We start from the raw sequence: 23,226 nt of genomic DNA on the forward strand, positions 1-23,226 counted from the left end.
TGCCGATTGAGCTCCTTCTCTGCCTTCCTGTCCTCTAGTTCCTCTGATGTCAGGCCTCTGGCAGATACACTGCTCCTTGCTCCATCCTGGGCATCCTGGTCATCTACTGAGGTAGAGCTGGCTTCTCCTTGCAGCTCAGGTCCCTGAACTGGGTCCACCATCCCCTCATCCTCTGATAGTAATCCCTTGCCCTCATTGTCATTACCATCGTCCTCTCTGAGGCTCATTGCTACCTCTGCTCCTCCTCAAAAGCTCTGAGAGCTACCTGGAGATCCAGTTTAGTTGCCCTCTTCTCTGATTTTCAGCCCATTCTGCTTGCAGCGTTTCCTCAATTCAGCAGGTCAAGGCAGTGTCCGAGGAGGGAGTGTCATTGTCAGGCAGCCAAGTTGACATGTTTTAAGGTGCTACTTAAGAGGGTAGCACAATTGTGCTGCATGCCGACGGCATGCCAAGCAAAAATACTGATGGATTAAAGCCAGATCTTTGACTGGGGGTGAATGTTTGATTTGTTCTGCATTCCGTCCATCATCTGTTCTTTTTGCATTTGTCACCATAAGGGGGGAAGGGTATGCCCAGATATGGGACCCGTGCTCACTATGCCATCAGATTCTAGGTAGCTTGGCTGATGAGGGGTGATACCCCAAAACTGGTTCCAGAATGCTGGGTTCTGGCCCAGAGAAGACCTTGCCTGGCAGTTTGGGCTGGACTGTTTCCATGGGGACCAAGGTCAAGACTGATTTGCATATGACTAGGTCCAAACTGGAATGGCATGGCAATCAAAAAATCTGATGGATTAAACCCAGATCTGTGCCTTTTGGGAGGGTGGGGGGTAAGTGTTTGATTTGCTCTGCATTCCTTCCATCATCTGTTCTTTTTGCACTTATAGGCTGATTAACAGCAAATCACTCACAGGCTGAAGGTATATAGTATAGCACATTACAAAGGACTTTTAAGTGATTTAAATATGCCTATCAAGTGTAAGCTAATTGAACCATGTACTATGGGAGTGAAAACAACCACTTTAGCACTGGTTAACAGAGGTAAAGTTCACAGTGTTGATATTGATAAAACGATGTCAGTGTACACCATGTGTGTGCATAACAACAATCTTGCATCACTGTTGTCAATTCCACCCAAGGTGCCCTCCTCATCAACCCCGAGTCAGAAACATGTGGTCAGGCATGCCCTGCGACCTAGGTTTGAAGCAACTGATTGACAGATCACAGGAGGGTGACATGTCGCCTGTAGAGAAATGCGCAAACAGGAAAAATCCAGACTGATCCCTCAGATAGGCAGCAACACCACAATAGTCATAGGAGATTAGCCCCTAATACAACACATTTGGCTTCAGGAGTGTGCATTCCTAAAATACCATAAATGCTGGAAGCCACATGAAGTTAGGAACACTCAGCCAATCAAAACACAACACACACACAACACGCAGTGATCTCGTGCTCCCTATTCTGGACATCTCGAAATGTTACCTACTGGCCTGCACACGGCCGGCTTTAGGACTGGTGGCACCATGTGCAACAGTTTATTTTGGCATCCCCCACCCCATGACCTCCTCCTTGGTATCACTCACTACCACCTGGTAAATGTGCACCTCATCTCTCCATTACTCCCCTTTCACATACATTCATGTGTTTTAAAGCACTTGTTAAGGCTGACTTTACTAATCCACTCAGCTATCCAGATAAAATATAAGGGGCATATTTAAGAGACCCTAGCGTCATTCTAATGCCACACTAGTGTCATTTTTTTACGCTAATGTTGTGTTAGAAGGCCACAAATGTTGCGCCATATTTGCAAAGTGGTGCAATGCATGCATTGCTCCACTTTGTAACTCTTTGTGCTACATTATGCCTGCCCCAGGCATAATGTATGCAAAGGGGGCATCCCCGTTAGGGGAGCCAACAAAATGGCGCAAAGGAATCTGACAGATTTCTTTGCGTCAATGTTTTTTCCAGCACTTTTAATGCCTGCTCAGAGGAGGCAATAAAAGGAGGCTTCTGTTGGTTACAATGGGCCTCTGGGTGCTTTGTAGAATAAGCATCACTAAATTTTACGCTAATCCTGCAAAGCGCCTGACTAGTGTAAAAAATTCTGATGCTAGTTCCCTACCTACCACCATGGTGTGCATTATTTTAAATACAGTGCACACAATGGTAGCGTTAGGGGGGTGCTAAGGGGTGCAAGAAGAGTGCAGCAGCACAGTGTGCAGTGCCACTTTTTCAAATATGCCGCATAGGGTCATATTTAAGAGCCCCTGGTGCCATTCTAATGTCACATTAGTGTCATTTTTTTAAGCTTATGTGGCGTTAGAAGGCCACACACGCTGCACCATATTTACAAAGTGGCGCAATGCATACATTTCACAAATTTGTAACCCTTTGCGCTACATTATGTCTGTGCCAGGCATAATGTATGTAAAGAGGGCATCCCCCGTTATGGGGCCAAAAAAGCTTATGAAAAGAAATCTGTCAGATTTCTGTGTGTAATTTTTTCTGGCACTTTTAATGCCTGCTCAGAGCAGGCACTAAAAGGAGGCTTCCATTGGTTACAATGGGCCTCTGGGTGCTTTGCAGGTTTAGCGTAAAACATTTTGATGCTAATCCTAAAAAATCCCCGGACTAGCGTAAATAATTTTGATGCTAGTCCCCTAATTACCGCCATAGTGCACAGTATTTTAAATATGACGCACACATGGTAATGTTAGGGAGAGCGCTAAGGGGTGCAAGAAAAGTGTGCAGCGCCACTTTTGTTAAATATGCCCCATAGTTCTGTTTTTTGCAGCAGGCATATTAACCCTCTATGGTACTTTATGTTGAGTCAAAGCTGCCACTAGGCAAAACTCCCATCTCTCTCCCTAGCAGGAACATTAATCACAAGAGGTATCTTGACATTTTCATTGTTTCCTGTTGCACTTCTTGCACTGCCCAAAAGTCGGCCCTGGGCACGCATTATGTCCACGCAAGGTCGAGACACACCTGCGCACTTCATCACATGGTCAAGTTTATAACTCCTTGACTAGGCTTGGATTGCTTTCTTCAAAGAAGGCATTGAATTGTTTTATGATCTTTCAAGAATTGTATATAATGGCGCATAGAGCTCTGTAATTTTGATAGCCAGTCATCAGACCCCAACTCTGTACTGCTCTCCCGGTCACTGCAGTTAATTAAACTAACTGTTCCTTTTTTGCCAAACATCTTTCATTTCTTTAAGGTAAATCTGCATTTGAGCAACATTTTGGTGAGCCAGCTAGGAGAAATTGGCGTTTTGAGCCTGGCTGCAGCCGAAGGGGGAGGACACCACCCATAAGGATTCATGTCTGCGCAACAAAAAGAGGTGAGCAGATGCCTCAATTGATTGAAAGGTCTGCTGAATTTGCAGGGCAGAGGTCCATCCTGAAGCTGTGGTCAGTGGGTAAGAGACCACATCTGATCCTTAGTTCCAGCATTTGGCATATGGCAAACTAGGAAGAAGATTTTCAATTGAACCCGAGCACCCTGCCACTGAGAGAAATCTAACATTTTGCACATTTCATGTGTCCAAACTGAGTAGTTGCAGGGTGGCCTTGGAGGTGATCCCACGGAGGTCACCTTTTAATGACAGTCGGCACATGGCTAGGGAAGGTGAAAATGTTGTTTAATCGCTTGGACCGCTGGGCGTGACACAGATGCTGTGCTTGATCCCTCAGTGTGATACAGGGAACCACTTGGACCACTGAGAGTGAGACAGATGGTATGCTTGACCCATGAGTTTGATATGGGGATGAGGCCTCACCACTTGGACCACTGGGCATGACACAGATGGTATGCATAGGCCCTGTGTGTGATATAGGGCCAACACCTCTATCTTATTTTTTAATTTAAAAGTGTTTTCTCAGTACTATTGATTTCTTAATACTGGTGGTGTTTGAAGGAAGGGAGATGTATTATTCACTTGGACTGCTGGGTGTGACACAGATGGTGTGCATGACCCCTGGATGTGTTACAGGGTGTAATTTGAACATTAAGGAAAGATTTTGGACCTTGGAGATTAGGTGTAGCTTGTGCTTGGCTGAGGACAGCCTGGAGCTATCGAATTGTTCCTTCATCTCTGCTTAAATTGTTGCTATCTTTGTCCCTGAGCCGATATTGACAGACTATCAGGCTCACTTGGTCATGTGCACCACGCCGAGCCTCCCCTTCAGCATCAGGCAGCTTGCACTTGGAGCAGGCTGAGTCTTTTTTGGACAAAGTCATTATTATTTTCTGTCACTTTTTTCTCTCTTCTCTTTTTATTTCCATTGTGCTTTTCAATTGATGCATTGTTGCTGGCGTGGTGCTGTTGCCATGTCTTGTTAAATGTTTTAATATGTATACAAATAAGTTGTTATCTTTCTCTCACAAATTGTTATTCCACATCTGCTATTTCATTGCTAAAAACAGTTTATAATGTTTTGAATTAACTATTGCACTATCTTTCAGGTTGTGACCCTTCATATGCAATGTTTTATGTATTGTGAAAAGTCTGTTTGATGCATCTCTGTCTAACGTTGAGCTTGTAGCTAATGCTGAGGTATTGCTGGCATGATCCTGTTTACATGTGTCCCCAAAATCAAAGTAGAATTTAGGATTATTTAAAACCTCATGAAAGTCAGAACTATACCAGTCCCTTAAAAAGGTTCCCATTCCATCATGGAGTCATCGTTAAGCCACAGGAAAACTAGATTCCCCACGCAGTCTAGAAAGCTTGATAAATTTTGCTGTGAATGGCACGCACATTCTGCAGCAAACGTATTCTCCTGGCCAGAGGGGGGAACCTTTGACACCAACTTAATAGAACCTACTAGAACACATGAGGACACATATTCAAACCAAATTTATAGGGCGGAAAAAGGCTAAAAGATTTTCCCTGTTAAACCTATGGGCCATCTTTGAGGTGGCCCTGACCTGTAACCACCCAGAACTCACATGCAAGGTTTCCTCACCTCCCTCACCATACAATGGTACGGAGGTGCTCTCTCTGATGCCTGGCATCCAAGCAATTCCTGGTCTAGGTTACACCAACCCACCAGTTATGGGGCCCGGAGGGCCTCCGGTCGGGCAGTGAGCTGCTAGATTCAGGGCGGGGGGGTCGCCAGACTGGCAGGGCCAGAGAATTCCAGGTCTATGCTAGGATTTGCCCAAGCGAGACCCCCCTCCATCGAGTTCAGTCATTTGAACCCCAGCGTGGGGAGCATATACTCCAACCCATTTGACAGAGCCCTCTCAGGTGACTGGGAAGTTCATAGCGGTCATGGACAGTGACACTGCCAGTGGGAAGAGGAAAAAGTTCCCAGCCTTTCAGGGTCTGACATAGAGAGGAAAGCCAAAGGGGACACTCCACCAAGGTGTGCCCATGCAACAGAAGAGATGACAGAAAGTGAGTTTGAAGACAAGTTTCCCCCAAGGAGGACCATGCACAGCACCGAGGAAAGGAGGCAGCCCAAGTGGGAGTTAAAAGAAAGGTGCGAGTTGAGGAGCAAGAGAGAGAGAGAAAGAGAAAGAGAGAGAGAGACAGAAACATCCTTAAAAAGGGGTTGCCCACTGAAATACTGAGTGGACTGAAAAACATAGTAGGCCAGCATCCAAGCCTTGGTGGAAGGTACAGGCCCACATATTACACTACTACAGAAAGAAAAGCAAAAGGATAAGGAAAAGCAGGACACCACTACTCCAACATAAATTTAAAAAGACCGCCCTCAAGGGAGCTGCATTGGCTGAAAATGTGCAAATGGCACCAGCCTTGAAGGGAGCTCCACCTCAGAATCCCAGAAGGTTTCCATCCAGTTCTACCGGCAGAGGTCAGGGAGGCTAGTAGCAGCCAGACTTAACAGTGCTACTATTGCCACACAATGGGCCACATGGCCAACCGATGCTGTCTAAAAGCACGTCATGAGCAAGAAGAGATACGCCTAGGCCAGTGCGTACAAATTCCTCATCTACAAAACGAAGCCCAGGTCAACCCAAATGCATCCCACATTCAGCCACAAGGAAATGAGGCAGCCACTCCACCACTACAGGGGGACCATGGTGGTTGGCCTAAACCATGACAACAGCAACAGCAGAAAGGGAACCCAACATAGCAAGGACTGGGGCTCCAACCACAGCAGGGAGGAGTGACTGTTTGGGAGGGCATTGCCTTTACACAACTTCAAAATCCAAATACACAGGTAACCCAACACCCACAATAAGTTTAAATTCACCCCATAACCACTTGAAAACTAATTAAAAAAATAAAGATTAGTGTCATTATTAGGAGAAAACTCATGACTTGCGTTCGGGAAGAACTCAGGGCTGTATTTTGTTGATTGGGAATCCAGCTATGGTTCCCCATTCGGGTGCCTGCAGGGGCCTAGACCTAGGCCCCACTCTGCTGCTGTTCCCCCAGGGTTGGGTTGGCTGACCACGACCCTGGTGGGAGGGCAGGGCGCCCCCAACCATCCATAAAAGCAAGTATGAGGTCCCCGTATCCAAGTTCAATTTGCATGGGTTCCAATACCCATATCAAATTGTCCCCATTCAAAGACACCTAGCCTGGGACCAAAGTTCCCACACGTTGCGTAGTACTAACTAAAGCGCCTCCAAAACCGGTAGCCTCAAGCTAATGGAGCCCTCCTTTCAGTTCTAAAACAAAGTCATGTTCCCATGCCAGGAACCAGGTTTCCTAAGCACTTTGGATGATGATGTCCCCATAACCTCCAAAGTAAACACACAAATCTGACAGTTTACAAGGCAACAACAGGGCACCAAGTCAGTAGAGAAATTCACCAGAGCAGTCAGCCATCCCATTTTGTTACCCATATCAGCCAAATCTCGACGAGTCCTGGCCGCACACTTGACTCCCATCATAAGCAAGTGCTCTGCCTCCTCCTCTTCCTAAGAGTCTTCCAAACAGACAAAGACTGCTCGTTGGATCCAAAACAGCAAGAGTAACGTGTCACCGGGTAGAAATCCCTGGTCCCAGCTGGAGCAGCAGACTCAAAACATCCTGGATCTGAGGGACATGGGGTGCCGGGAGGGAAAGGGATTCTGTAAATGGCCATCACAGACCCATGCGAGGTGCAAAGATAAACTCACCGCGGTGTCCAGCCTACTGATCAGATCACACAAGGCCTCCCACACAGCATCCAAGGAGGCAATAGACCCGATCCCAATCATTGCTGCATCAAAATCACACGGGAACCATAGAGCACTGTTCCGACCCACTCCAGCATATAGCCTGATCACATGAAGATCTAGGAAGGTGCCCAACAGCCCGCAGAAAGTAGCCCAAAATGAAGTTTCCAGGAAAAAAGTGTAGCCGAGACGCCAGACTCCACTAGGAAGAACTTCAATGCACGCCACATGCAGAGACTAAAGGAACATATAGGTGTCCTCATAGCACGGTGCGATCACCAGCAACCCCAAAATTGCGACACGCCCCTTTCCTTTCACATAATTCCACGGACGTGTATGTCAAAAGGTTCCATCCGCATTAGTAAACTCATACAAGTTAGGGAAAAATAGTTAGGAAAAAGGAATAATCCCACAAATATCACCACATAGAAACACTCTCCTCTGTCATGGCAAGAGGAGAGGACCAAACGGCTCGCAAAATAAAACTCAGTCGATCCATAACTAAAACACTCACTGCTCCCTAAAAATAGTTGCCCCAACTGGAGTTACCTTCAAAGTAAATGTACAGAACATATGTAAATGAGAAAGGCACAGGAATCTCCTGAGACTGAGTAATGATGTATGTTTTTCTACAGCTAACCTAAAACCCACAGCTCTTATTATTTTTCTTAACAAATCGTCCTTCTTTCTTTCTTGTGCCCAATTCCCTATTTTGTGCCTTTACCTTGAATTTACTCTTCTATAGCTATCTTCTTGCCTCTTCTCTCTTCCTATCTCATTTCCTACCATACAAACCCTTCTTTTCAGCAGTCCAACGCCATGTCCATGACCTGCGTAGATGAGAATGTTTTTAGCTGCATAATATTTGACTGCAGCAGATAAAAGGTTAATGATGAGAATTTAACACACCTTCCTGTTGCGGTATTTTTCACACAAATAGTGAAGAGCAACTGAAGGATATATTATGCAAAATGTATACAATGTAAAGAATCAGTAAACAGTGAACATTACCTGAGAGAATGGCTTATTCTGAAAGCTATGCACATAAACCAGCATATGTCTCGCTTTGGGGACCTATGGGGTTGATGTCTGAAGATATACTGCCCCAGTAAGACTTCAAATGATCAAAAACAAATTGTTGTGCAGGTTCCTAGCTACCCCTAGGATCATGGCCAGGTTTAGTGTCCATTTGGATCTCGGACTTCCTTTCTTGGAGGACATAGCCCAGTCTACACCGCTGCTAATCTGATTTACGATCTGGTATTCACCACACACTTCATTCAAATGAATGGTTATTGAAGGTCGCTTAAGACATGATCATCTGGCTTCCAGTCCATGGCTAGTTTTGGTCAAAATGACTTTTTCTGACCTCGGTCTGTCAAATTTCTTCCCTTTCCACGTGATATTGCTAATAGCTAAAAAAACTATAGTAAAATCTCTCTTTTTTTCCAAAAAAAAAACAAGCCAGAATTACTAAATGTCAATCTATGGGTTCTGTTTCCCGGAATTTAGACTTAAAGCATGTTGAATGAATAGAGCAATATTTAGTGTAGGTTTTAAACTCTGAACGTAAATTTTATTGCACTTTCTAGTACCCTATCCTCAGCAGGGCACCTAGTTTCAAACACTAACACCATGCCCTTGCATCTATACTTCTAACCAAACACTGGTACATTTAATGTTTTTTTATGTTATGTTATGTAGATTGCAATTTATACGCCCACTGTTACGTGCCTTTTTTTTAGTTCATATAATGTATGTTTGCAATGCTTCCAGCTCTTAGATTCGAAGCACTGTTTTTAAGCTTTTATGTGCTATGTACGACAAGCCCTTGACATCAGAAGAACTGAAAATTATTCCAACTCCATGCCCGAGTTTATGCCCTTTCATATGATTAATGTTTACAATCTTGTTTTAGCCAAAGCTCTACTCCGTGATACGGATGTATGAATAAATTATTAATTTTTACTTACAATTGTATTACATTATGTGATTTTAAATTGTCCATCTGTATGTATGTAACAATGTTTCACTGATGTTTTATCTTTTTATGGCTTCCAGCTAAATAAAAGCATTTTGACTGACTGAGTCAGATAGTGGCTACCCCTCAGTCTGCTCTTCCATCAACAGATAATATATAGTCTCGGCATGGGCAGAAAGCAGCAGAACATGGCCATTTGCATACCATACATACTCTTCCTTGACAAACTATTATCTATTGCCAGAGCCACATTAGAGGAGAAAGATTCAACATGACTGGAAGTACAGTAGGAATCTCCTCCTGCCACTATGTTCAGTCGTCAATATCAGCTTCATGATCAGTGATGTACATAGGTATTAACATCATGTCCCTTTCTCACTTACATGTGCCCGGAACATAATGTACACTTGTTGGGGATTGGTTAAATAATTGCCGGCAAAGGTCTGCCACATTACCAGTTGTTTGGGAACATGCCTGCGTCAGGGATCCTACATGATCTGTATAAATACATCTCACCCAAACAAGGTCATTAGATGGATTCCTTCCAGTTGTCATCTACACTGCACATCACCTTTCTGCAGAACTCAGCCTTTAGGTCACCACAGAGTGTGCCCTAGACACCTCATTCCAAGGTAATGAGGGCTTGGGGCACTTCTCATGGACATGGTACTAGCAGATTAGGTTTATCATACCTAGCTCTTATTAGGTTAGAAATCAGGTGTTCTTCCCTAGTAATTTTACATCTCCTGTTTTTGTAAGATGGTGGGGGGATTTGTATTCACAACTCTCATCTTCACATTAATGCTTCTTTTACTGTTCATAATCCTAATCATTGGAGCTCATGCATTTTATGGTAGATTACAGTCTTTTCAATAAATATATTAACAGCTCTCCTACATCTCCTTCATTGCCTGTGTGTGACTGAGACGTGTTTCTAACATGAGAAAAGGATAACTTTCGTTCCACCATGACTTCCCTGAGATGTCACAATCTGGAGTCCATGCGTAAGGCTGCCAGGAATCACCTTTTATTGTTTGGGTTTTTGGTGAGGTACTGCTTGTGAGCAGGGAGAGTTGGGCAGACAGTTGCGAGTTGTTGAAGGAGTAGCTTAGTCCCCTACAAACAAAAGTGCTGTCATCCCTAAATGAGCAGTCTTAGGAGCGAGAGTCCAACTACGACATGATCATCTCACATCAAAATAACTTCTCAGCTCTGGATTGAAAATCTCTCTGGGTTACACACTGGTCTTTCCTTAATGATGCAATTTACTTCCTACTACTCCACTGTTACACAATCCAAACATTTCTTTTAGAACAAACTTATTTTATTTTGTTTCCACTCTTCATCTATGTCATCTGAGGTTCATTGTGCTGGATGAGTTCCATATATAGCTTGAAAAGCCAGATCAGCCATCAATGAGAAAACTAATCTCAGAGCTTAGAGCTTTTTAGCTGGCACAACTGATTGCTGTCCTAACACACTACAGGATGCACTCTCAATTATTTAACACTGTAAACATAGATACTTCCAAGCCCACACCCTGACCAGAAGTGACCTTTTTGCCATTCCTCTTAACCATACAACACTGAAAGACAAAACTCCAAATGACAATTGTCTGCAAGAATACTAGATTGTGCTGATATTAAATTGAAAATGGACTCTCTAGAAACTATCATAACCAACTCAAAACCCGATTCTAAGATGTTCACCTGTCTTGCACTGGCATTCCAAACTCCAATGAATGACTGTCTCTCTTAGCAAACAACAAACCAATAGAGCACAGATGGAGAACAAAGTTAGACTTTAACAGCAACAATGAATACACCTATCTATATACAACAGATCAACAAAAAGAAATACTTCTCTTTGCATAACGCCCTGCAAAATAGGAAATATTACAGAGCTTCAGAACCCAAATGATTATACAAATGAAATGCTTTCCTTGCAAGCTCTTTATTGGGATTGGTGTTATGCATTTGTGGGAATGCTAAAGAACTAGACACCCTCATTAGTTGAAAGACACCAACAAATAACCAACACTTCAACAAAACCAGGAATCTTAAAGAAAGGAATGAAGCACTAATCTAATGTTAGAGAAATTGTCAAGGAAGTCATATCTACAAAGCCCTGGGTGCCAGATACTAGGCGGTTACAAGCGCTGGCATCACTTGTCCCTGCCATCTACCAGTATCCCATACTATATACATCTGCAGCAGCAGTGAATACCTCACCCTTCACTTAATCTCCTGATGTTCTCAACCGGAATGTGATTGATCAACAAATGAGTCCACAACTGATGCTCCAACATCACTCTTGTTCTCTCTAAGACTTGGCTTTCATTAATTACACTGGCTCATATTAATTGGGCAGAATTTGTGGCACAAACTGACCACTGAATCCCAATTGTGTGTGAAAAAAGCCACTTTATTGAAACAGGTGTGCATCACAATTAACACAAATTACCACTTGGCCAAGAGGTCTTACAAAACAAACAAAAAACTCACTACACAATAATACATCTCCTAACACCTACTCCCCTCCAACCCTAAATAACCCAGCCTCCCCTTAAACCTTCCAGCCATAGCATATCTAATGACCTACTGGCCTCCAAACATGTAACACTTGACCTTCCCCCTGTTTAACCTTTAACCTGTAAGTGTGCATACATATAAACCTCCTGTGAGGTAACTTTCTGCTTTGCTCTGTTTCTGAATTGCTATTGCTCAGCCCCTGTCTTCCAGTCTTTCTCCTATGTCAAACCCCAATAATCTTCTGTAAAACCCTGCAAACTTTTGGACCACCTGCCACCAGGCAGGGCACTAGCTGCCCTGCCTGTCCTCAGCTTCCCCAAACCAACCTGCTGTGATCTATCTACATTTTAGAGATCTAGCATCCCCTTGAAGAACTCGCTGATCTCTAACAGATATAGCCTCACCACAAGAATTCCACTGCCTCATAACATAAATCTGGGTGAGATATTCGAACTATACTGTGTCCATGCAGAAATGCTTCATTTCCCTATTGATTCCCTATCGATTTTACATCTAGTTTTATCTATCACTGCTGGTTTGTGAATACCTATCCATGCTCTTTTGGGGACAAATTCCGTCCAGCAAACAAAACAAACTGCCCATTGCCTTTATCTCCTGCAGATTCCCCTTCATCGCACGGAGAAGGTATAAACCTGTTTCCTGAACTAAATCATTCTCCCCCCAAGTGAATTAACAAAATGTCTGGACATGCTGCCCCCAGCTGCAAAATATTTGGTTGTGGAAGCAATTCCATCAATTTCATCCCACCTTTCACGTGCCACAGAACAGAAACATTGTGCTCCCATAGACCCAAATTCTAACCACCGCTGAAATTGCTGGTTTTTCTTGCAGCCCATTTAATGAACAAATGTCCCACGACCCAGACCATCATACTAGCCAACAGCAGACCCAGAACTGAACCTGCAAAATAAACTGCAGTTACATGTATGACTATCACTAACATTTTTTCTATACCCTCCCTGTTGTTCTAATATAAAACTGAAAACAGTTGGAAGACCACCTTCCCAATCTCATTATTTTTTCTTTTGACCAACCTCTCTTTCTTGCCTCAGTGGCCGCTCCAATGCCGAAAGAATGTGTGCCGTAAGCAATACTTGGTAGGCCTATCTGTATTAAAGCTTTCCACAACAGCCTGAGGAGTTGGCAGGTTGTGACTCCCTCACTTTTATCATGCCGAGAGACTAAACCCACCTCCTGAAGTAAGCTGCGCTTCAATCATCCTCCCCATGTCCAAGGGCAAAAAACTTTCTCTTCCTGTCTTAGCAGTAATACCCATTTTCCTTGACACCTTTGTCTGTTTTGGAGCTGTGCAAATACACTAACACCCCTCCCGCGTGTATCCTTTTTTCTTCCTAATGCAAGCCTTGATTCCGCTTAATGTCCAGCAGCTCTGAAACCCAAAATGCCCCCCAAAAATCTATGAAATTAAGGACAAAAACAGTGTAGCCTCATAAGGTATATAACAAATGTCCTGTAGCTTTCCCACCACCTACTAGCATCTGTACAATGTTAAAGGTTTCTGTAGTTTACCCAACTTACCTTTTTCTCTCGCCCACCCTTCTAATATTCACTTACCTAGTTCTCCTACCGAAGTTTGTTGACCTCCTATCCTTCCCCCAATTGCAGAAACTCAATCCCATTCTTGAGCGTAAGTTTCATGTGTGGCTACTGACAGTGACTCTACCACCAATTAAAGCATCCTTTTTCTCCTATCTTACGAAATTCTGGTGGCATCGGAGTCTTGTTGACGTCCACCTCCATGGGCAGTGAGTGGAACCTCACAAACTGTAAACAAGACAAATCATCTGCAATGTCATTGTCCACTCCTGGCAAATGTTTGGCTTTAAACAGAATATTGTGCCTCAGACATGCCCACACAAATACTCTCAACAACTACAAAACTTGTGGATCCCTTGCTGATTGTCTATTTACTATCTGTACTACCAACATGTTATACACTCTAAACACCACTGTATTATGTTACAAATACTGACCCCACAAGTGCACTACTACCACTAGGGGAAACAATAAAAAAAAAAGTGATGCTCCATCCCTCGATCTTCCATATCTGTGGCAACGTCTCTGCACACCATCTCCTGTGTCAGTAAATCCCAAATCCAACACCCTCAGATGCGTCTGAAAACATCTTGATGTCCCATTCAATATCTTGTTCTTTTTTTACAGGAATCCCATTAAAGTAATCCAAAAATATACGCCACATTCGCAGATTATCCTTCACTCCTGCTGACAACCGAATACGGTGATGCGTCAGGCACTGTCCGGAGAAGGCCAGTCCAAATCGTTTATAAAACGTTCTGCCTACCCGCCCTACTTTGCACACAAGGTTGAGATGCCCCAAAGAACCTGCACTTCCCTGACCTTCTGTTTTCCCAGCATTGCATCCAGTAACATCTGCATCCCTATTTTCTTGTCCCAGAGATGGTGTGCCTCTGTGTTTAATGAATCCAACTCAATGCCAAAAAAGTACATATTTTCCGCTGGTCCCACTGTGTTTTCTGGTGCCAGTGGCACCCCTACATCCTCTATGAGCTCCTGGAAAATAAACCAGTCATCCCTGGGAGTCCGCAGAGCCGGAATCTGAGACCAGAAAGAATTATCCAGATAATGAGTTGTCAATTTGTGTCTCATATTCTATGTAAACTAAAAATCTAAAAATTATTTGAACTTCTCAAACAAGGCACATGATGTGGAGCAGCCCATTGGCAATGCTCTATCGACATACCAGTTACCCTCAAATTGAATCCCTAATAATGGAAATCACCTGGGTGCGCTGGTAGCAGCTGGAAAGCAGACTTAGGGGGTCATTATGACTTCAGTGGATGGTTTACACTGTCGGCCGAAGTCCCGACGGTAAGGTTGCCGCTAGTGCGGCTGCCTCCCCGTGGGCCCCATTATGAGTTTCCTGCTGGGTCAGTAGGCGGAAACAGAGTGGGAAATGGCCTCCAGCATTGTTGCCAACTCATAATTGAACTGTCAGCAATGCTGTAGTGCGTAGGGTGCATCAGCACCTGTTGCAAAGTTTACAGTTTGCAAAGCACACAGTGAACATCGTGACGGGCTGGTCAGGGGGGCCCCTGCACTGCCCATGCCAAGTGTGCCCCATTCCCTGCAGCCGCTTCATGGCGGTGCTACCGCCATGAAACCGCTGGTGGAGAGGGGAGTCGTAATCTCCAGGGCATCACGACTGCCCTCTCTGCCAGCGGCTGCCCTGGAGGATTAGGACCGCCAGCACACCGTCCTGTGGCAGAAGAGTGGCTGTGCCGGTGGTCCGACGACCACGGCACTACCGCCTCAATCAGAGTGTGGCAGTCAGACTGCCACCAAGTGCCCTCATATCCCAACTTAAAACCCTCTCTGAAACCCTGTAACAATTGTTTGGACGTTGTTTTATTTAGATTGAAATGCAGCCAATACTCCAGCCTTTCTACTTTAAATGGAGTAAGAGCCTTTTCCTTGAGCTCCCTGTGCATTCCTGCCTCCCCTGAAGCCCCGCTTCCCATTGATTGCTGCCATTGGTTAGGGTCAATCCCTGCATGACCCCCATGATGAACTTGCTGTTCCATAGCAGTGAACTATTACATATTTTCCTATGCACATGGAGCATTCATGCCAGAATTTACAATACTCCCTTGTGCATAATCCCTTTTTGAAATCCCAGCAAGACCCGTCTGCTCCCTGCAAATTATTGCCCCCCCACCCCTCTGAGAGGGGGATGGCCCTGAAAGTGTTGGTATACAATTGGTAAACCACCAACTGTAAGGACCGTTTTACCAAATTTTGTTGGACTCATGGTGTGCTGCCATAGATCATTGCCATTCTCGCCCAAAACTCCTCATCATACTGTGTCCACACATTGTCCACAAAGGATATTTGGGCCTTGCGGATCACGCCCATGTATTTAAACAAGGCTCATTTCTGTAAGGGTGTTGTTCACAATATACACTTGAATATATTTAAAAAGTCGCCATCCAATACTCAATTGTCATGGGCACGTGGGGCGTTCTGCTAGCTCATACTCATCTTCCCTCAAGCTTTCTTTGGCTCTTACCTCCCTGTGTAAAAACTTTAACATTTCCACTTACTCCCCCTTCCAAATCTTCTCCTTTGTCGCCACCCTTAATTCCTTACTTTCTTTTTTTTTATCCACCTCTGACTTACTGTCCTCCTTTGTTGTCATGGCCCTGGTGTTCCCCTTGTCCCCCACTAACATACTCACCGTTTTTCCTGTTGACTGTGTTTTCCCATCAATCTCTCTTACCTGTGTGCTCCCCTGTTCCCTTAATTGATTCACAGGGACCAATCCCCTGTATCTGTCACCTATTTTGCCTTAAAATGTCACGTGTCATCCAGCTCTTGCCCTCAACTCATGTCCACCCCTGTTGACACCAATTGGGGTACATTTACCCCATATCATCTGTCTTACCTGGTATCAAGGTTGGCACATGCTCTGAAGCCTGCCGCCATGTCAATGAGCAGCTCCTGTCTCCTGTCGACCGATCCTCTTGTAGCAATCTATCCCATTGTGTAACCTGCATCATAGCACTGCGAGAGGTATTAGTTGTACCTCACCCCTGCATATTGACTGTGTTCCGCATCCCCTGGGACCGGGTCCTCCACAATATCCCCCTCTCCTGGACTTTCCTCATCCTAGTCCAGATTCTCCACATCCGTGTTCCTCCTGTACCCGTGGCCATTTGTGCCTTGCCACACCTCATGGCCCCCCCCAAACTCCCCCATGGGGTTGTTGAATTCTCCCTCCTGGGAAGCCGTCAGCACCAAACCTGTGGCACCCCCTGCTGTGCTGTGGGAAGAATGAACAAATCACCTAGAGGAGCCATACGGAGCTCACTCAATAGTGATTGTGCCACCTCAAACCTACCATAAGAGGACGTTGTGCCCTCTAGAGGATCTCCCCCCTGGAAGATCACCTCTGACTGCCATGGGGTGCCCGATGCCTGGTCCCTCTCTGTGGTTCAGCCAGCTACACTGTGCTGTACCTCCTTTTCCCCTTAGGGTATGCAAGCCACACCATGCTCTCCTGAGTCCGCATAACGGCTGCCATCCGTCACCTGCACAAATTTGGTAAGTCGGGTGTGCAGCACCTACCACTCCCAACTATGCCTGTGTAAACTAAACTTTTGTAGGGTAGGTCCAGCCCGAACTGGCAATTGCCCCTGTACCATCTATCTACACCTTCCTTTTTGTGTGGGTAGACTTTCAGTGTTGTATCCCTGTCTCCAGTCTCGGGGCCCAAACTACCTTCATCCTCGCGCCACACCAGGTACAGCATTGACAGTGTGGTTTACTTCCCCTAGAGCATGTCCGCTCTGGTCGTCTGAGCCTGCAGCAGAGCCATCCTTTGCCCAGTCACATGCCTCTCTTCCCTACTCGTGTCCTGCCTGACCGCCCCCTCTGACCTCCCCAATAACCCTGCAGCTTTCCACTGCTCCTGCAGGTCCGCTGGGGCCATGGCAAGCCAATTCCACAATCCTAGGCTTAACTCTGGCAAAGCTAAGTGAGCAGGAATGCTTGCATGCAGCCCCTGCTGCCAGTTTCCCCATTCCCCAGCCTACTGCCTCCCTTTTATGTCCCCCATGCAATATGGACACCCCTGTCCCCTTCAGTTGGTCCTTCCCTCACCTGCAGTGGCTGGTCCATTCCTTCTCCCCTCCCTGCCCCCTCCCTCATTTTCTTGCCTTTTGCTATTGTTGTGGGCTGGGAGGGGTGCTGTCCCTCCCAGGGGAGCGCACTGTAGACAGGGTTCCCTCCTGTTTCCTCTGTTTGACTCAGGGATTTTTCCTGTCACTTTCCTCTGCTGCTTATGCCCTGCAGCCCCTCCTCATCCCACCCTCCTTTCCCACACTCTTTTAGGCTGCACCACGTGTATGCGGATGGCCCCTGCACTTACCACTGTTGAAAGCATTCCTCTTTGCATTCCTCACAGCAGCAAACACACAAGGATCACGGCCGCTAAGCTGCTGGAGGTGCAACAAAGTGGCTGGGGCACGCTGGCCAACACTACCAGATCTACTCGCCTGGCCTCTGCAAGAAGGGGCATTGCCTCCCTTCCTTTCTGATCTGGGAGGTGCTGGAAGCCATTGTTTTCAGGTATTTAAGTGAAACGTTCCCTAACTAATCCTCAGAAAAAGAATGCTAAGCTAAACTTGTGGGGTTGCCAATGGGTTAATTTAACACAAAATGGTGGGTGGCAGCCCCAAAATGGTGCATATACTTAATGGGGTTACATAGTTTACTGGATGTAGCCCAAAGTAGCACAGTCATCTAGACTGTGCTTTTCTATGCCCAAATTCCCCTGGAGAACAGAACCCCTGTTGGTCGGCTGCCCCCCAAGCTCCCAATTCTAGTCCGGGTAATGATCTCATAATTCTAGTGGATCGTAATGCCGTCGACTTCAATGACAGACAAATTAAATTCATTTGTAAGGACTGCATATATGTAACCCAGTTTTGATACACACATTACATTTGCATCTAAATATCACAATTGCCTGAGCTCCGAGCACGTTTTCCAATCTCACTGATATATTTTTTTGTGATTATTCTTTGTTAACATTTTAAGTTTATTTCATTACCAAACTATCCTACTGTTATTAAGTCCTTTCTACAGTATTATTGTGATTATATGGACGACAATCTATACCAAATCAGTTCTCAGGGAAGCTAATCATGAGTAAGGCTGAGAGATGAATGGAAAATGGACTTTAAAACATGCTATGGGGGTCATTATGACCCTGGCGGAAGGCAGAGAACCGGTGGTAAGACCGCCAACAGGCTTGCGGTCTTACTTTGTGGAATTATGACCATGGCGGTTACCGCCATGGTCATCCGCCGGTTCTCTGTTCCGCCCGCCACTAGACCTCCGGCAGTATTTTGACCCGGCTTACTGCCGTGGATTTCCAGCGGTTTGAACCGCCATGAAATCCATGGTAGTAAGCACTATCAGTGCCAGGGAATTCCTTCCCTGGCACTGATAGGGGTCTCCCCCACCCCAACTCCCTCCCCTACCCCCTCCACCACCCCTGCCCCCCCCCAAAGGTGTCAGGACCCCCCTCCCCACCCCGACCCCCAACATCACAGCACTCACTCACACACGACACGCACGCAGGCACTACCTACACACTTACACGCACACACGCCGACATGCATGCCTACATCCACACACACAGTCAGACACGCACACCCACATTCAAACATACACGCACACATCCATACAGACATACCCACAGACATACACTCACTCATTCCCACACACGCACACCCCCATGCACGCACACAACACACAACAACCCCCCACCCCCCTGCCCTCACGGACGATCGACTTACCTGGTCCGACAATCCTCCGAGAGGGGACGGAAGCCATGGGGGCAGCTCCGCCGACACCACACCGCCAACAGAACACCACCACGGTGAATCACAGGACGTGATTCGCTGGGCGGTTTTCTGTTGGCATGGCGGTGGAGGTGGAGCAACCTCCACTTCCCTGCCTCCCGCCAGTATGGCTGTTGGCGGCTCTCCATCCGTAAAAGGACGGAGAGCTGCCAACGGTCATAATAGGCCGAGCGGCAGACCGCCACCACTAGCGGTCTTCCGCACGGCAGTCCCTCGGCGGTCTTTAAAAAAGACCGCTGAGGTCAAAAGGACCCCCTATGTTTTCTCCTAGCATTGTACAATGCCATTTGTGCTTTGTAATTCCTCAACAGTGTTCCAGTATTTTATCAATGATGTATTCTGAGATTTTTTGGATAATTTTGTTAAAGTCTGTAAAGATTATGGCCCTCATTACGACCCTGGTGGTCGGGGGTAATTTGGGGAAAGGTACTGCCATCAGGCTGGCGGTACCTGTTCCCAAATTATGACATTGGCCAATGTACCACTCCGGCCACCAGGGTAGTAACAGCCGCTGGTCTGTAGACTTCGGTCTCCAGCCAGGCGGTCGTCACAATCCCACCCTCGGGATTATGACCCCGCCTACCGCCATGGTTGCCATGGCAAGCGTACCGCCACGAAAACCTTGGCGGTAGGCACTATCAGTGCCAGGGAATTCCTTCCCTGCCACTGATAGGGGTCTCCCCCAACCCCCACCTCCCCCAGAGTCCCCCACCCACCTTCCCCCTCCCTCTCCTGCCCCCCAGACATTTACACACCCACACATGCATACATACACAATCATACACACACGCATACCCACATACACCCATGCATCCACACATACATATCCACACACCGCAACACACACCAACATACATTGTCGCAGACACGCATTCACAACACACAACATACACGTACACTCACATTCAGTCATCCACGTGCGCATTGAACGCGACTCACACCTGCATGCACCCATACAAAAACAGACACACACATCCCACACACACACAACACCCACACACATGCACACACTACCTCCCACCCCCCTCTCCTGTCGGAGAACCGTACTTACCTGCTTGCAGGGGGTCCTCCGGCAGGAGACGGGAGGAAGCGCTGCTGCCAGCAGCAGCGTCCGCCAGCAAAACACCACCACGCCGTATCATTGCTCATGATACAGTCGGCGGTGTTCTGCCGCCATGACCGTCGACGGTATTCTGCCAGCCTTCTGGCGGAATTCCGTCTACAGTCATAATGCGGGTGGGTGGCTGGTAGCCACGGCGACAGTTTGTTGGCAGCCGTCGCCGTGGCGGTAGGCATCAGTTACTGCCAAAGTTGTAATGAGGGCTATATTTGACTATATACTCCAAATGTTATGATTTACTTTCATCATGTTTCTAGTGAATTTGTGACACTGTGAAAAAAATCATTTATACTGTAAATTGTCAAAATGTGACTTCCATGTGACCGAGGTAGAGTTGTTGGGAGTCATACTGGTTTGAATCAAACGTTTGAGCATGGCTGAGTGAAGGGTTCAGGCAGTCTGAGACTGGCCAACTTCTAAAACTGTACATGAAGTGCAATATTTGTTTGGGGTTTGACAATTTCTACAGAAGATTTTTTTCATCACTTTTCTTATGTGCTTGCCCTTTTTACTCACTTACCCATATAGAATGTCCCCTTTCAGTGGTCAGTGGAAGCTGAGCAATCTTTTTCAAGCATTAAATTGGGCCTTCACTATTGCACACTAATTCCAATTGCCTTACCATGTTGAAGCAGATGCTTCTAATGTGGCAAAGGGGCAATCCTTTCACAGCGGCGTGAAGGAGGTGGATAATTATGTCTGATTGCTTTCATGTGCAGAAAGGGAAATGCTGCCCCGAGTAATTATATGATTGCAGAAAAGGCACTTTTGACCATCAAAAAGGCTTTTCTGAACGGAACAAAACTTTTATTGGGAGCAAATCATACAGTGACTGTTTTTTCTCAGAGCAATGATAGTCATTCACTAAGTTCAATTACTAATGCCACTTCAATTGAGATGGACACAATTCTCTACTAAGGTCAACTTCATAGAAACATTAGGACCAGGTGCACAAAATCGAAAGTTTAAATTTATCTACACAAGGTATCCATTCTCAAAGTGCAGCAGACAATCAAAGATCGGGATAAAGAGGAATTTCTAAAATCAGTTCATCAGATAATTGATTCATTCAGGTGGCGTCATTAGCAAGGCAAAGACCTAGGTAGGAAAATTATTGATGGTTCACCTTTCTATAATAAAAAAAACTATTTCTACCAACCAAAAACATTCAGGAAAAAATATTTAATTCAAGGCATGAAACTCCAACTACAGGTCATCCTGAAATAGCCACAAGAAGATATTGGTTGCCTACGTTTTGTAAATATTCATGAATACAGTACAATCTTGTGAGGTATGGACATTAGTCAAAGCAGATCATTCTAAACCCCAAGGAAAGTTGTTCCCACTCCCAACTCCAGCATTCCAATTGGGAAGAGATATCACTCAGGTTTTATCACAACCTTGCAATTAGAGCAAAAGAAAAATACCATAACATGGTAGTAAATAGTCTCACAAAAATGGCACACTTCATTGCCTGCCCAGGTTTGTCCACAGCTATACAATTAGCACAAATATTGTTAACTCATATTGTACAATTACATGGAATTCCTAGGGTAATCATCTCTGATGGCGGCAGAAAAGTCAACTCCAAATGTTGGCAGTCTTGTTGCTCCGCTTTACAAGTAGAGGCAGCTATGTCATTTAGCCACCATCCCTAATCAGATGGCCAAACCAAACACATTTATATATGTATATGGTACTTCTATAGCACAAGTTTAGTAAAATGACAGCAGAGCACAGAACCATAGAAAGCATAAAGTTAACAAGTGACAGGAGCTGCAGCTGGGTTGTGGACTTTTAATGCATTGTGATGTATTCAGGGTCTTAAAGATTTTCTGTGCTGTTATTTGGCTGACACTCCCAGTTCTTGAATGGATCTACTTTAATTGGTGGAAGTGGCCTCGAATAACGCAATACATTCCTCAACTCAATGTTCTCAGCCTTGCTGTCTGCATCACCAATATCCTTGTTTCTTGCCTTTTGAACAACCAAACATAACTGTATCAGTGCTATCTGTACCTCATAGAACCAAAGCCATTCAAGACAATTTGTCACAGGAGCAACAAGATTTGTCTGGTGGCAAAAAGCACAAATACCATGCTGTTCAACTGTGTCAAAAAGGATCACTGTAAAGAGCTGGAGACAGATTTGGTTGTTGACTCATAATACTATCTTCAACGAAAGAAACTTCATCCAGTATTTGTTGGTCCCTATGCAATTGAAAAAAGGATTAGCCCTCTCAAGTATATTTTACAGCTGCCTCCGAAAATGTGAATCCATCCACTTTTTTGCATGCCACTAACAAAGCCTGCAAAAACTGTTCCAACAAGTCAAACCAGCTTATGTCTTGATTCAAGTTCAACCTGAACATGAAGTGCACCAGGATTTGGATACCAAAGTCCAAAATCCGGAAAGGATTACTATGGTATCTATTTGTGTGGGTAGTTTACAGTCAGTGAACAATTCCTGGAAACTGGCGGTTAGAGTCCATGATTCCAGGTTGACAAAAATATTCCATGCCCGAAACCCTATTAAACCTAGACCTATAAAGTGGCTTAAAGGGGGATGTAGTCAAGATCTGAAGCCTTCATCTGCCTGGCATTTTATCTAACTTAGCACAGATTGCTGCTTCATGAATGCTCTAAGACAAACATTTTGTAGCTACTTGTGTATTTTGTTTTTCAAGTTGGAACACTTGTGTTCCATTGTAAAACCATTGCTATCCTTAGATTTGAAGTCCAAGGTCCAGAATCCTTAGAGCAATGACCGTTTGGGAGGCTACCGGTATGAAATAAAGCCACCCTCTAAGGCAGAGGTTTTCAAACTTTTATATTCGGAGCACCCTCTACCCAAAATCTTTTGAAGTCAGACCCTCCTCCACAAGTTAATGGAAAGAATTGTGAGGTGGGAGGAGCAGGGCGGAGCACAGAATGTGAGACTTATAAATTATAAAATACATTAAAAAAATGAAGTAAACAAAAAAACTACTCATGTTATT

The sequence above is a fragment of the Pleurodeles waltl genome, chromosome 10, assembly GCF_031143425.1.
Source record: "Pleurodeles waltl isolate 20211129_DDA chromosome 10, aPleWal1.hap1.20221129, whole genome shotgun sequence".
NCBI lineage: Eukaryota > Metazoa > Chordata > Amphibia > Caudata > Salamandridae > Pleurodeles > Pleurodeles waltl.